The sequence below is a fragment of the Hibiscus syriacus genome, unplaced genomic scaffold, assembly GCF_006381635.1.
Source record: "Hibiscus syriacus cultivar Baekdansim isolate YM2019G1 unplaced genomic scaffold, ASM638163v2 tig00111166_pilon, whole genome shotgun sequence".
In the NCBI taxonomy this organism is placed as follows: domain Eukaryota; kingdom Viridiplantae; phylum Streptophyta; class Magnoliopsida; order Malvales; family Malvaceae; genus Hibiscus; species Hibiscus syriacus.
The window spans coordinates 1,763,094-1,777,879 of record NW_024063008.1 but is presented as its reverse complement, the minus strand read 5'-3'; the positions used below and the strand labels follow the sequence as shown (position 1 = coordinate 1,777,879).

General features: G+C 35.9%; 1 long non-coding RNA gene across 1 annotated transcript in view; it reads right to left on the bottom strand.

Moving 5' to 3' along the window:
- LOC120155325 overlaps window positions 1-14,509 on the bottom strand; it is a 37,433-nt gene extending 22,924 nt beyond the window's left edge. Inside the window, exon 1 of the long non-coding RNA XR_005518959.1 lies at window positions 14,446-14,509. This is a non-coding gene — a long non-coding RNA (uncharacterized LOC120155325). The remainder of the gene's footprint in view (window positions 1-14,445) is intronic.
- Between the last annotated feature and the right edge of the window lie 277 nt (window positions 14,510-14,786).

The window sequence follows — 14,786 nt, the reverse complement described above, 5'->3', positions numbered from 1 at the left end:
GTAAAACCATCTTTCTTATTAAACAATTTCTTCATGTCATCGACGTGTAAGTTCGGCTTCTCTATTGACTCATCAGGAAAAACCCTGGATAACCATGATGGGCGGGTGATATGACGAGTGTACCGGCCTACATCATCATGTCCGAATCGTAGACCAGTGATTAAGCAGAACTCCTTCCGCCCAAAACAAGTATACGCCGGTGGAAAATGAAACCATATCTCTTCCTCACCATGTTGTATACTGTCGGGTAGATCGCTAGTCATGGTCTGAAGCCACAAATGGGTCAAACTAGCATCTCCACTCGGATGCTGTACTCTCAGCCATGGCCCGAAGTAGGTTTCTTCAAACAATTTTCTTTGTGCAGGTGAAAGCTTCGAAGCAATTGTAGTGGCTAGGCTAACTTTATTCCTTAATGTCAATGAAGCCGAAAAAAAATTCTACAAAAAAACAATAAACATACCAAGTTAGATATACCAAAAATTACACTGTCAAGATATACCAAAAACAAAACAATAAACATAAATAGTAGTTTATTCTTGAAACTAAAATTTGCAACACTGTTTTTATCTTTTGGTTGAAATGAAAATCGCAACGAGATAATGAGAATCGCAACGCGGAAATGACTATCGCAACGAGAGAATCGCAACGCGAAATGACTATCGCGACCAGACAATCGCAACGCAAAATGAAAATTGCAACCGCGAAATAAAAATCGCAACGCGAAATGAAAATCGCAATGCGATTTTGGTTTCGCGTTGCGATTTTTACTTTCGCGTTGCGATAGTTATTTCCGCGTTGCGATTTTCATTCTCGAAACTATTCTTCTTCTGCATTACTTCAACCAAAAGACAAAGCAAAGACAAATACTAACTTCACAGGCTAAACAGTTTAGCAGTATTGGCAGCAATCGAATCAATTTAATAAGAAATCTAAGTGAAATGGTTAATCTATTATTGAAATTACCAGTAAACTTATCATCAATCTCAATATGAAAAACCTAAAATAATGCAAAAATTTCAAAATAAAAATAAAATAAAAAACTAACCCTCGGAGGTTGATTTTCCATTTCTGAATGATTGTGAGGGATTTTTGACTGTGAATGGTTGTGAGGGATTTCGCCGGCGATGGGGACGGAAATCTTCGGAGATGGGGACGGATTTCGCCGTAGAGAGTGAGAGATGGAGATGGGACTGAGTGTTGTGTTTTTGGGTTTGAGGTTATGAGTTGCGATTACTGTGGATGGTTCATTTTCCGATTTATTAAGAAAAAATTCGTGTTTGGAATTTGAAAAAAAAATACGCGTTAATACGAATGGCGCTATGTAAATCGCGTTGCGAAAGTCAGTATCGCGTTGCGAAAGTAAGTATCTCGTTGCGATTTTTTATTATCGCATTGCGATAGTAAGTATCGCATTGCGATTTTCCCAATTCACGTTGCGATCTACTTATTCGCATTGCGATTTTCCCAATTCGCGTTGCGATTTACTTATTCGCATTGCGAATTGGGAAAATCGCAACGATGCTGTAGACCATCGCAACGCGATTTTCAACTATCGCATTGCGAAAATGCAACGCGAATTTGCGATAATGGAGATCGCGTTGCGAATTAGCGATCGCATTGCGATTTTGTTGGTCATTTTGGCAAATCCGGAAAAAGTTGGTTAAAATCGTATATTATATGGGATTTTTGGTCACTGAGGTTATTTTCTCTTAAACTCAACTACCATTACTTAAACCAACTTATATACATGAAAATCATCTATAACTTCAAAATCTTATCCTTCATATGTAATTCAAGAATCATACTCAAATTTCAATATGTTCTAAATATCATTCTAACACTTCATATTCCTTAATTAGCATGATGAAAAGTCAAATTTAACTTCAAATTCAACTTATCAACTATTTTCCATGATTTCATATAAAAACTCATTTTCTTAAATCTCTTATAACTTCTTCATCTTTTTGTTTTAGAACAAATTAAGCTTTCCTTAAGCTTAATTATCATCTAGTGATCATAACCCAACTTTTAAAACAACAAATAACCAAGAAAATAGAAAACTCACCTTTGTTGTGGTTTTCTCTCGTATGGAAGAACAAAGAGGAGGAGAAGAGATATTCTTCTTATCCCTTTCCCCCGTATATATCCTCAACATAATACAATTTAATCATTTAATGGTTAAATGACCATTTTCCCTTTAATTCTTTTAATAATTACTAACAATCCTTCCAGATAAATCATTGAATTATCCAATTATTCTACTTTAATCACCAAATTATGAAGTTTTACAATTTAGTCACTAACCCATATTTTGGGGTGTTACAAATCTCTCCCCCTTAAGAAAATTCGTGCTCGAATTTTTATTGTACAAAGAGATGGGGATATTGAATCTTCATGTCCTCTTCACGTTCCCACGTCGCTTCTTCCACCTTGTGATTTCTCCACAACACTTTGACTAATGGAATAGTCTTGTTCCTTAATTGCTTGACTTCGTGAGCCAATATTTGAACATGTTCTTCTTCATAAGTCAAATCTGATTGAACTTCAATATCTTCGGTAGTCACAATATGAGATGGATCGGATCGATATTTCCTAAGCATGGAGACATGAAAGACGTTGTGGATTTTCTCCATTTCAGGTGGCAAAGCCAATTGATATGCCACTGGTCCTACTCTCTTAACGATTTCATATGGTCCAATAAACCGAGGACTCAATTTTCCTTTACATCCAAATCTCAATACTTTTTTTCCACGGAGACACTTTCAAGAACACTTTATCTTCGATTTGAAACTCAATTTCTTTCCTTTTTAAATCAGCATATGATTTCTGTCTATCAGCTGCAGCTTTCAGATTATTCTGAATGACTTGGACTTTCTCTTCCATTTCCTGAATCAACTCAGGACCAATAACTTCTCGATCTTTAAGTTCATACCAATTCAAGGGTACAACATCTTCTTCCATATAAAGCTTCATATGGAGCCATTTTGATGCTTGACTGATAACTATTGTTATACGTAAATTCAGCAAGTGGCAAATATTTTTCCCACGATCCTTTAAATTCGATAACACAAGCTCTTAACATATCCTCCAAAATTTGGATAGTTCTTTCAGACTGACCATCTGTCTGAGGATGAAACGCTGTGCTAAAATTCAGTCTTGTGCCCAATGATCCATGTAAAGACTTCCAAAATCGTGACGTGAATCTAGGATCCTGATCAGAAACTATGGAAACAGGTACACCATATAACCGTATAATCTCTTTGATATACAACTCAACATATTTATCCATAGAGAAATCAGTTCGTACCGGAATAAAATGAGCTGACTTAGTCAACCTGTCTACAATCACCCATATTGAATCTCTTTTGTGACGGGGTTGCCTTTAACTCCGAATTAAAATTGATTGTAACAGTCCCGACAGAACCTGATGCTCAGCCTTAACTTGCTGACAAATCAAACATTTTGATACAAATTCCGTAATGTCTTTCTTCATTCCCAGCCACCAATATCGACTCTTGAGGTCCATATACATTTTGTTTCCTCCTGGATGCATCGTCAATGGACTACTGTGAGCTTACATTAATAAATCATTCTTTAATTCATTAACATCTGGAATCACTAGCCTCCCTTGATAATATAAGTTCCCATTAGTTTTCATCTCATAATTTGTACATTCTTCATTCTTTATTTGCTGCAACTTCTTTGAACACTTTTCATCTTTAGCTTGCAATTCTTTAACTCGATCTAACCATGATGGTTTGATAGTCAATTCCGCACAAATTGCACCATCTCCACCTAATGATAGTTTAGCATCCATAGCTCGTAAGGCTGCAAACGTCTTTCGGCTTAAGGCATCCGCTACCACATTTGCCTTTCCGGGATGGAAATCAATCACAACATCATAATCCTTGAGAAATTCCACCCATATTCTCTGTCTTAAATTTAACTCTTTCTAAGTCATCAAGTACTTTAAACTTTTGTGATCCGTATACAAGTAGTATTTTTCACCATACAAGTAATGACGCCAGATCTTTAAAGCAAACACTACTGCAGCCAACTCCAGATCGTGTGTCGGATAATTTTTCTCATGCGGTCTTAATTGTCTCAAAGAATAGGCCACCACCTTGCTTTCATGCATTAATACACATCACAAGCCATTATGAGACGCATCACTATACACTACAAAGTCCTTGCCAGACTCAGGTTGAACTAACACTGGAGCTTCTGTCAAAATCTTCTTTAACTTTTCAAAACTCTCTTGACATTCTTGAGTCCAAACAAATTTTACTTCCTTTTTCAACAGTTTAGTTAAGGGTAATGCTATGATCGAAAAGTTTTTAACGAACCTTCGATAATAACCAGCTAACCCCGGAAAACTTTGAACTTCTGTCACATTCTTTGGAACTTCCCACTCCAGAATAGCTTTAATCTTTTGAGGATCCACTCGAACTCCTTTTGCAGAAATTACATGTCCAAGAAATGTCACTTCATTCAACCAGAATTCACATTTAGAGAATTTAGCATAAAGCTTATTGTCTCGTAAATTCTACAAGATAATCCTCAAATGAGAATTATGCTCTTCCTCTGACTTTGAATATATTAAAATATCATCAATGAAAACCACCACGAACTGATCCAAATAGGGTTGAAAAATTCTGTTCATTAGATCCATGAAAGCAGCTAGTGCATTCGTAACTCCAAACGGCATTACAATAAACTCATAGTGACCATATCTTGTTCTAAACGCCGTCTTTGGAACATCTTTCTCTTGAATATTTAATTGATGATAACCCGAACGTAAATCAATTTTTGAGAACACTGAAGCTCCCTTTAATTGATCAAATAAATTTTCAATTCGGGGAAGTGGATACTTGTTCTTGATGGTCACTTTATTGAGTTGTCTGTAGTCAATGCAGAGACGCATTGAACCATCATTCTTCTTAACAAATAAAACTGGAGCTCCCCAAGGTGATACACTTGGTCTAATAAAACCTTTGTCCAGTATTTCTTGTAATTGAATCTTTAATTTTTGCAACTCTTTTGGAGCCATCCTGTATGGTGTCATTGCAATGGGCGCTGTTACCGACATTATCTCAATCTGAAATTCTACCTCTCTGTCCGGAGGTAAACCTGGCAATTCTACAGGAAATATATCAGATAACTCTCTAACGATATGAATTTCTTCAATCTCTTTGTCTTTGGCTCTTCCATCCAACACACTAGCAATGAACCCTTGACATCCTTGTAACAGTAACTTCTTTTCCGTCATCACTGAGATTACGTTTGCCAATGGATTCCACCTTTCACTTAACACCACGATTTCTATCTCTTCTGGACTTCTCAACGTTACTCTTTTCAGTCTACAGTCGACATTAGCATAATAACGATATAACCAATCCATTCCCAGTATCACTTCAAATTCTTCAAAAGGTAATTCCATCAAATTAGCAGGGAATTCAATTCCTTGAATTCGTATGGGACACCCTCGACTCACCATATTTACCCGAGCAATGTGTCCTAACGGATTCGTCACTATCACCTCATTGTTAGTAGCTTCTAATTGAATGTTCAATTCTCTCACTAACTTACTAGTAATGTATGAATATGTAGAACTCGTATCAATCACTACCATAACCCGTTTATCAAACAACATAAAGGTACTTGTTATAATCTCCAGGTCATTCCATTCCTCATTGGTCCTGAGATTATACACTCGAGCAGTGGAACGTATCTCTTGTTGAGCAGAGGACTCTGACTGATTTCTTCCTCTGCCTCTACCTCTTCCCCTTTGGCCTGTAGAAATAGACCTATCTGGCTGTGCAGATTCATCGACTACTCTAGGACAATCCCGAACAAAATGTCCGGTCTCCCCACATCTATAGCAAGCTCCAGAAATCCTTCTACATATCCCAGAATGATTCTTTCTACAATGTTGGCATTGTCTGTCTTGAATCTGGTTAAATCTCCCAACTCCAGATCCTGTTGATTGAGTTTGTCTGCCTCTCATCGGATTTGATCCTCTAGCTGAGGATACCACTGACTTCGATCTAGCTTGAGGTCAAGAACCAGCATCTCTGCCTCTTTTTTACGGTGCGGAACTCGAAGAAACACCCGTTCTCTTGACTGTTTGAGTCCTTGAATTTTCAAATCTCTCATTCTGAGCTCTTTCCAAAGCTTTGGCACGATTGACTACCTCTTGAAACGAGGATAGATTCGATACAATCAACATCTCCTTCAACCGAGGACGTAACCCCTCTACGAACCACTCACAAGCATCCTTCTCAGTAGGAACAAGCTCGGCAGCTAAGCGACTCAACTTATTGAATTCACACTCGTACTCATATACAGTGTGATTCCATTGCTTCAGATTCATGAACTCTTGCTTCATTTGACGAACAAATTGATCTCCGATGTACTTATGTTTGAATTCTTCTAAAAACAATGACCAAGTTACTTGGGCGTTAGTCATTCTCAATGTAACATTGGTCCACCAGATCCTTGCTTGTCCTCTCAACAAGGAAATTACTCCATCTAGCTTCTCAGCATCGGAACAATGAAGTCCCGTAAGGATGAACTTCACGTCATTAAGCCAAAGGTCCACAGTACAGGACCTTCATCGGCTTCCCCTCTAAACTCTGGAGCTCCTAATCCCTTCAACTCTTTCGCAACATTCATTTTTGGAGTTGAAGTAACAAGAGGTTGAAAACGCGTCAATACTGCGTCTAAAGTTCTAAAGAATACATCTTGATCATTCACATGCACTCCAGAGGGTGTCTGTTCTTCACTCTACCTGGCCAGGGCAGGTGAATTACTGCTTTCAGCGGGTATATCATCTCCCGCTTCATTTCTAGAACTACCTTGTCCGGACATCTATAAAAATACAATCATATAGTTCTATTAGCACAACAGTATACTTATTATTCCATCAGATCAGAAGTTTTCACTATTTTGTTGGCATGATTACCTTATAAAACACTCAAGATTCTGGTTTATGCCGAGAATCGACTAAACCTTAGCTATGATGCCATTAACTGTAACACCCCAACCCGTACCCGACCCGAATACGAGTCTGAGGTGTCACATTGACTTTTCAAACCTTGACACTTAAAGAAAAACCCCGGGGAATTTAAAACTTGTTAAAATCAAAATACTTTAATTTACATAAAAAAGACCACAAAATACAAACTTGATCAGAGTACTCATAATTAACGACTTATTACATGCCAACACTCTATACACAACAAAATACATACTTTGTCGATTACTTCTGATCTGATCTTCTAGTAATAATACTGTCCTTGCCACTTCTATTCTTGCTCTTCACGTTTCTTGGTACCTACGTGTAAATCACTTACAGGCTAAGTCATAGACTTAGTGAGGCAATAAATAAACATGTAACAGTAGATTCATGAAAATGCATTCTTACCATTTGATCATGATATTTCAATATGCATGGATATATTTCCCATGACATATATAATCAAGTCATGCACACATGAAACTTACCTTTTTGCATCACTTTCACTTTAATTTATATTTCAATTGATGTTGTTGTTGTTGCACATGTATATTATTGAGAATAGAGGTATGTGAGTACATTGAGGTTGTGCACCAATGATGTCACCACAGCTCGTATAAATTCCCTCATGGGGCACTGAACATTTGTTCAGTATTCGTCCCGAATGACTGCTATATATGTCCCGTAGGACCACTACGTCCCGAAGGACTACAATACCCTCGACTCTTGGCATGCCAACTATACCTATAGCTCTCGTATCATATACTATGGGTATTTATTATGAATATATTTCTCATCACTTGTTCTTTCTCTTCTGTCACATACCACATGTATGTGTAACCATATATTTCATATCATATCACATATTGCATATTCATATGTCATTTCATATATTCACATAGCTTATTTCATTTCACATTGGTCATATCTCATAGCATATATCACATATGCATATAATCATGTATATCATATCATATATCTTATGTTTCATGCTCTTATGTTTATGCATAATGTATTCATGTACATATAAGAATCACATATCAAATAACATTTTAGGAGTCACTTCTTACCATAGTAACTCCATCATTGGCTTATCACAAGCCAATGTTCGTTCAATAATATAAGTACAATTAAAATTGCACTCATCTTAGCTTTGCTTTGATTCGATTATAATCCTTTGATTATTTCGGAACTTGTTTAGGCTCAATATCTACATAAATATATCATTTCAAAACAACTATCAGAAGCCTAAACTTTAAACTTGATGTTAATAACTTAAACCGGTTTAATGAACCAAATTCCATTTTTTTATTTAGGGGGGAATCGATACCCCCCCAGGGGGAATCTGTTCCCCCTGCACATACTGGAATTTTCGTCCAAGAGGGGGAATCGATTCCCTTCATAGGGTATCGGTTCCCTCTACCCAGAAATTGTATTTTAACCCCGAAAATCATCAATTCTTTACTTAATTCTTCTATTTTAAACCCCTATCATGTCATTAAACTCAACTACCATTACTTAAACCAACTTATATCCATGAAAATCATCTATAACTTCAAAATCCTATCCTTCATATGTAATTCAAGAATCATACTCAAATTTCAACATGTTCTAAATACCATTCTAACACTTCATATTCCTTAATTAGCATGATGACAAGTCAAATTTAACTTCAAATTCAACTTATCAACTCTTTTCCATGATTTCATATAAAAACTCGTTTTCTTAAATCTCTTATAACTTCTTCATCTTTTTGTTTTAGAACAAATTAAGATTTCCTTAAGCTTAATTATCATCTAGTGATCATAACCCAACTTTTAAAACAACAAATAACCAAGAAAATAGAAAACTCACATTTGTTGTGGCTTTCTCTCGTATTGAAGAACAAAGAGGAGAAGAAGAGATATTCTTCTTATCCATTTCCCCCGTATATATCCTCAACATAATACAATTTAATCATTTAATGGTTAAATGACCATTTTGCCCTTTAATTCTTTTAATAATTACTAACAATCCTTCCAGATAAATCATTGAATTATCCAATTATTCTACTTTAATCACTAAATTCTGAAGTTTTACAATTTAGTCACTAACCCGTATTTTGGGGTGTTACAGCTTAACCAGAAGGAAAGTGAGGTAAAAAGAAAAGAAAATGTAGGCTATTAGATTGATCTATCCCTTGACCAGAAGGTCTTCTTATATAGCCAAATGTTTTTCTTTACGGGTTAACACTATAAATTCAACCCAATAGAAAGGTGGCTTAATTGAAAAACTGGCTTAACTGAAAAACTACCCTTTAACAAAAACGGTTAGCAACTAACAACTCCAGCTGGCAATCCCTCCAGCTGACACCACTCTATTCTTAACATTCGCCCCGCTTTCCAACTTCTCCAAACAAAACAAATTAAACCTTGTGCAGCTGAAGCCTTTGCAATGAGACCACATTAAGCTTTTATCGAAATTGCTGAAACTGAGTTGTAATCAATGGCTTGGTCAACACATCTGCAATATGATAGTGTATTGGAATATAGTTGACAGTTAACTGCTCATCCATCACATTTTCAAGAACAAAGTGTACATCTAAGTCCACATGCTTAACTTTGGCATGTAAAACATGATTGGCAGCCATAACAACAGTACTAGTGTTATCACACCATATAACCGGAGGTTAAGACAATTCCATATTCATGTCATCAAGAACAACTTTTACCTAGAGAACCTCAGATTTTGTATCAGCAAGACTTCGATATTCTGCCTCAGTCGTGGATCTAGACACTGATCTCTATTTGTGAGAACTTCATGAAAACAAATGATTACCTAAGTAAACACAATATCCAGAAATCGAAAGCCTATCATCGGGGTAATTACCCCAATCTGCATCTGTAAAGGCCTTGACCTGAAGTTTTCCTTGGTGCATGGTCAACCAAAGTCCATAATCCAACGTTCTTTTGAGATAACGAAGAATGTGTTTAACCCCCCAACCAATGAGCTTCACGGGGTACTATGCAACTTCATAAATCGCAAATGCAATATTTGGTCTAGTATGACACACATACAATAATGCACCAACTGCACTACGATATTGTTGAGCATTCACCGGAGCTCCTGCATTCTCTGTACTCAACTTAGGAGTGGCAGGTAGTGGTGTATCCACTGGTTTGGCAGTATACACATTAAACTTGAGCAACAACTCTTCCACATACTTCATTTGGCTGAGAAACAGTCCAGTTACAATGTGAACAACTTCAATGCCTAAAAAATAATGAACAAGCCCGAGGTCTTTTAACGAGAACCTGTCATGAAACTGCTGTTTAACTTCTTTAACATGTTTTTAGAATAACATGTCACAAGAATATCATCAACATAAATAGAAACATACGTAACATCCTAATTTGAACCATAAATGAACAAGAAACTATCAGCCCGAGAGGAACACACAAATAATAAATTCCTAGTAATTTATGGAACACACAAGACATTCTTAAGCTGTAAATCACATATTTTAGTAGCCAAGGGCACATAACCATCACCAAGATAAACATTACCTTTACCCGAGTATGGCCAACTCGAGGATGCTCCAGCTTTCTCATACGTCACATGATGCATAGCTCCTGAGTCAGGATATCATCTATCAGCAATAGATAATACACCTTTAGCAATGAGCGAATTGATTTGCACCGTATCAGCAGTGGCATCTTCATTAACCACCTCACCACCTGCAGTTGTACTCACAAATGGATTATAGCAAGACTTATTGGAATTAGAATCATATTTACACATATTAGCCTACACTTCATTGTTATTCCTAGATTGTCTAGATGTTATTCTTTTGTAGTTCTCATTAAAACGATGCCAACACCTATCCACCAGATGACCAATCTTTCCACATAATTGACACTGATGTCGAGGTCTGCCCTTATACTTATTAGTGTTCTAATTTTTTATCACTTGACCTATTGCTAGCATAGTACTTATCACGATTACCACCAGCATTTCCTCCATTATAACGATCATGCTTGGTTAGATTGATACTAATCGGTGTCTTCATGAGATCACCAATACGTGATTCAACATCAATAAGAATAGAAGTGACAATGTAAAATGTGTATGGCTCACGACTTACAGTTATGGCAGCAATAAATGGCTCAAAATCAACATGAAGCCCATTAAGCAATGTAACAATCTGATCAATCTCTGAAATCACACTCTCACTCGTCGCAAGCAAGTCACAAATCTCCTTGATTTGTGGAAAACTCACGAACTGACAAATCTCCTTATTCAAAAGATCTAAGCCTTTCATACAAGCTCATAATCTTTGTAGTGGAGAGATTTGAATACATACTGAGAACTGTATTCTAGATCCTAGAAGAGGTATGTGCTCCCACAAGTTGAGGTAGAATCGAATAACTAATTGTTAAAAGAAGCCAAAACGCTAAAGAACTGCCCTGATTTTTGTGACGATGATAAGTCGGATTCACCATTAACTCACCAGAATCATCTACAATAGTTTGAGGCGGAATCGGCAAAGATTCATCCAACAAATGCTCCAGCTCATGTCCTTGAATCATAAGATGCATTTGCTGCTTCCAAAGAAGAAAATTATTGTCATCAAGTCGAACATTGACATATTTGTTCATAAATGGTGTCTACATCATTCGATTGTTACCCACAACGACATTACTATCTTCAGATGTAACGTCAACAATAACAAAAAGTCGGGCATAAAGAAAAGAACAATGAAGACCGAAGAAAACCACAGTGAAATCCACTGGCAAGAGGATCGTTAGACATCCGATGCCATGTTGAAACTGTGAACTACACAGCTTAACCAGAAGGAAAGAGAGGTAAAAAGAAAAGAAAATGTATGTTATTAGATTTATCTAGCCCTTGACCAGAAGGTCTTCTTATATAGCCAAATGATTTTCTTTATGGGTTAACACTATAAGTTCAACCCAATAGAAAGCTGGTTTAACTGAAAAACTGGCTTAACTGAAAAACTACCATTTAACAGAAACGTGGATAACAACTAACAACTCCAGCTGACAACCCCTCTAATTGGCACCATTCTATTCTTAACAGAGAGGAGGTGAGAGGCTTTGGTCTTGGTTTAGGGGGTTTAAAACAGGAAATGAGATGCCTTTTTTTTATCTTAGGTCTATGTCTAGGTTCAACCGACCACTGTTGGTGGTGGTCGGGGTTTGTAGTAACGTCGATTTACTATAAAAAAGGGCTTCGTGTTGGGCTCTCGGTCGAGCAAAGGAAAGGAGAAGCGAGAAGGGTTGTTAGGCCATTTACCTTTGGTTGGGGCTTTTCGGTCATGGTTCGGTGGTTGAAGGGGCGAGCTATCATCGGAGTGAGGTGGTTGAGTTTTGGCCGGCGATGGGGGCTTAAAGTTTGGGGCTGGTGGCCGCATATAAGGAATAGAGAGGATGAGATACTTAGTTTAGTTTTAGTTTTAGTTTTAGTTTCTTTTAGGTTTAGTTTAGGTTTATTCAATTAATAAAATAGAGGTCTTATACAAATTTAAGGGTAAATCCCTCTCAGACCCCCTTTAATTTAGGCTACATTTTTACAGTTTGGTCACTGGTTTCCTTTATTTTTTATTTTGATTGTTGCATATTAATTTCATTTTGTTTATATTCTGGTCACATCTACATTTTGTTTTATTTTATTTTTGACATGTTATTGTTGATTATATTTTGGTCACCATTTTTGCTATTTTGTTTGATTCAATTTAGCCATTGTTTTCTATTTTATTTCATTTCAGTCCCATGTTCTGTTTTTATTATTCGAATTAGATGCATCTGTTTTTATTATCTTTGTTTTAGTCAATGCTTTAGTTATAATTTGGTTGTTGTCATTTTATTTCATTTCATTTTAGTCTTCCTTGTTAAAATATGAATATTAAATATTAATACGACCTCGCGATAACCCGCCCTGGGGTATGATTAGCGTTATTCATGGTCCGGGTAAAATTCTAATTTTTAACTACTAACCCACTAGTTTTCTAACTTATATAAAATATATTCGAACTAATTTACGACCTCACAATGACCTATCCTAGGGTATGATTCACGTTATTTATGGTCCGGGTAACAATTAAAAATTAACACCCATAAATTCTAATTTTATTCGATTGATTTATTTTCTGTTATTTACATTTTGTCCTATAAATTTTTGTTATTTTAATTTCAACCTTTAAATTTCAACATTTATATTTCAGTCCTTTAAATTCTAGCTTTCAATTTTATAAATTATTTTAATTTAAGCTTTAGTTTATAATTTATTGTATTTTGGTCCTTCATTTAATTAATTTTAATTTCATCCTTTCATTTTAAATTTATTTCAATTTAGTCCTTTTATGTGTATTAATTTTTTTTAATTTTGTCTTTAATCTCAATTTCTTTAAATTTAGTCCTAGATTTTTTAATTAAACCTTTTGATTTAGATTTTTAATATTTTAGTCATAATCTAGATTACTCAGATATTAGGTTTAGTCCTTTAATTTATGGGGATTTTTAATTTAGTCCTCGCTCTTGCTCGAGGTTCCATCTTAAGTATTCGATCCAAAATTTGGTTAAAATTGACTAGGTTAATAATTAGAGCCTCCACTTTAGGTTTAATTTCAAACTTAGTCCTTTAATTTAAGAATTCTTAATTTGGTCCTCGCTTTTGCTCAAGGTTCCATTTTAATTATTCGATCCAATAATTGGTTAAAAATTGATCAAGGTTAATGTTAAAGCCTACTTTTTTAGGTTTAATCCCCTAGGTTCTTTAAATTTTATAATTTGCTCCTTTAAGTTAGAGGGAAGCTCTTAGTTAATTAATTTACTATAATTAGGTTTCATAACCGATTGTTTAATTGCATTTTGTTTTCAAAATAAGGCAATATTCATTTATTAGGTGGTTAGTAGTGTATCTCACGCTTTTGCCCGAGGTGACTGCTATCGATTCCCGAAGTAAATCAACATCATTTTCAAAAACTCACATCATGATTTCTAAATCATTAAGGCAATGTTCATTTATTGGGATTGGTAAGGAAGCTTCCGCTTTTGCTTGGGGTGGTCGTTGTTGATCTTGGTAAATCAACATCCTTTTTAAAATATGCATATATAGTGAATTTTAAATTAAATAAAATTGCGAACTCAAAATTTCCAAGTTTAAAATATAGGTAATCGACTAGGTAACAATTTTGGGCGCTGTGGGGTGCTAATCCTTCCCCCGCGTAAGTAACTCTCGAACTTGATTTCTGATTTCGCAGACCAAAACATGATATTTTTTTATAAAATAAAATATTTTATTAAAATTACTTGATTTAGGTGTTCCAATCTCACCTTAAAAATGATTGGTGGCGACTTCCATCTTTTCATAAATCATTTATTTTCCAAAACGTTGGATCGGTCTTCCCACCGAAAATAGGTTATGACAACTACATACGAAGCGATCCCGCATAACTTTGCAGCCAATGCCAATGCTGCAGCATGGTTACCACTGACTTTGAAGAACGTGATCATGCCTGATCCAATTAAATAGCAAGGGAAACGAAACATATGAAGATTACTGGTGAAGGGTATATATATCATAGACGGACTTGAAGTAGAACCTGACGTGAGTTGCAACACCCTTGGCAGCCTGGTGGTCATCAAGTGAAAATACAGCATTGCAAGCACCTCTGAATTTGAATGCTCCCCTGTCAAGGGAACACAATAGGAGAGTCTTGATTTGAAGAAATAAAATCAAAACAGGTAAACAAATGATTCGCATGCAC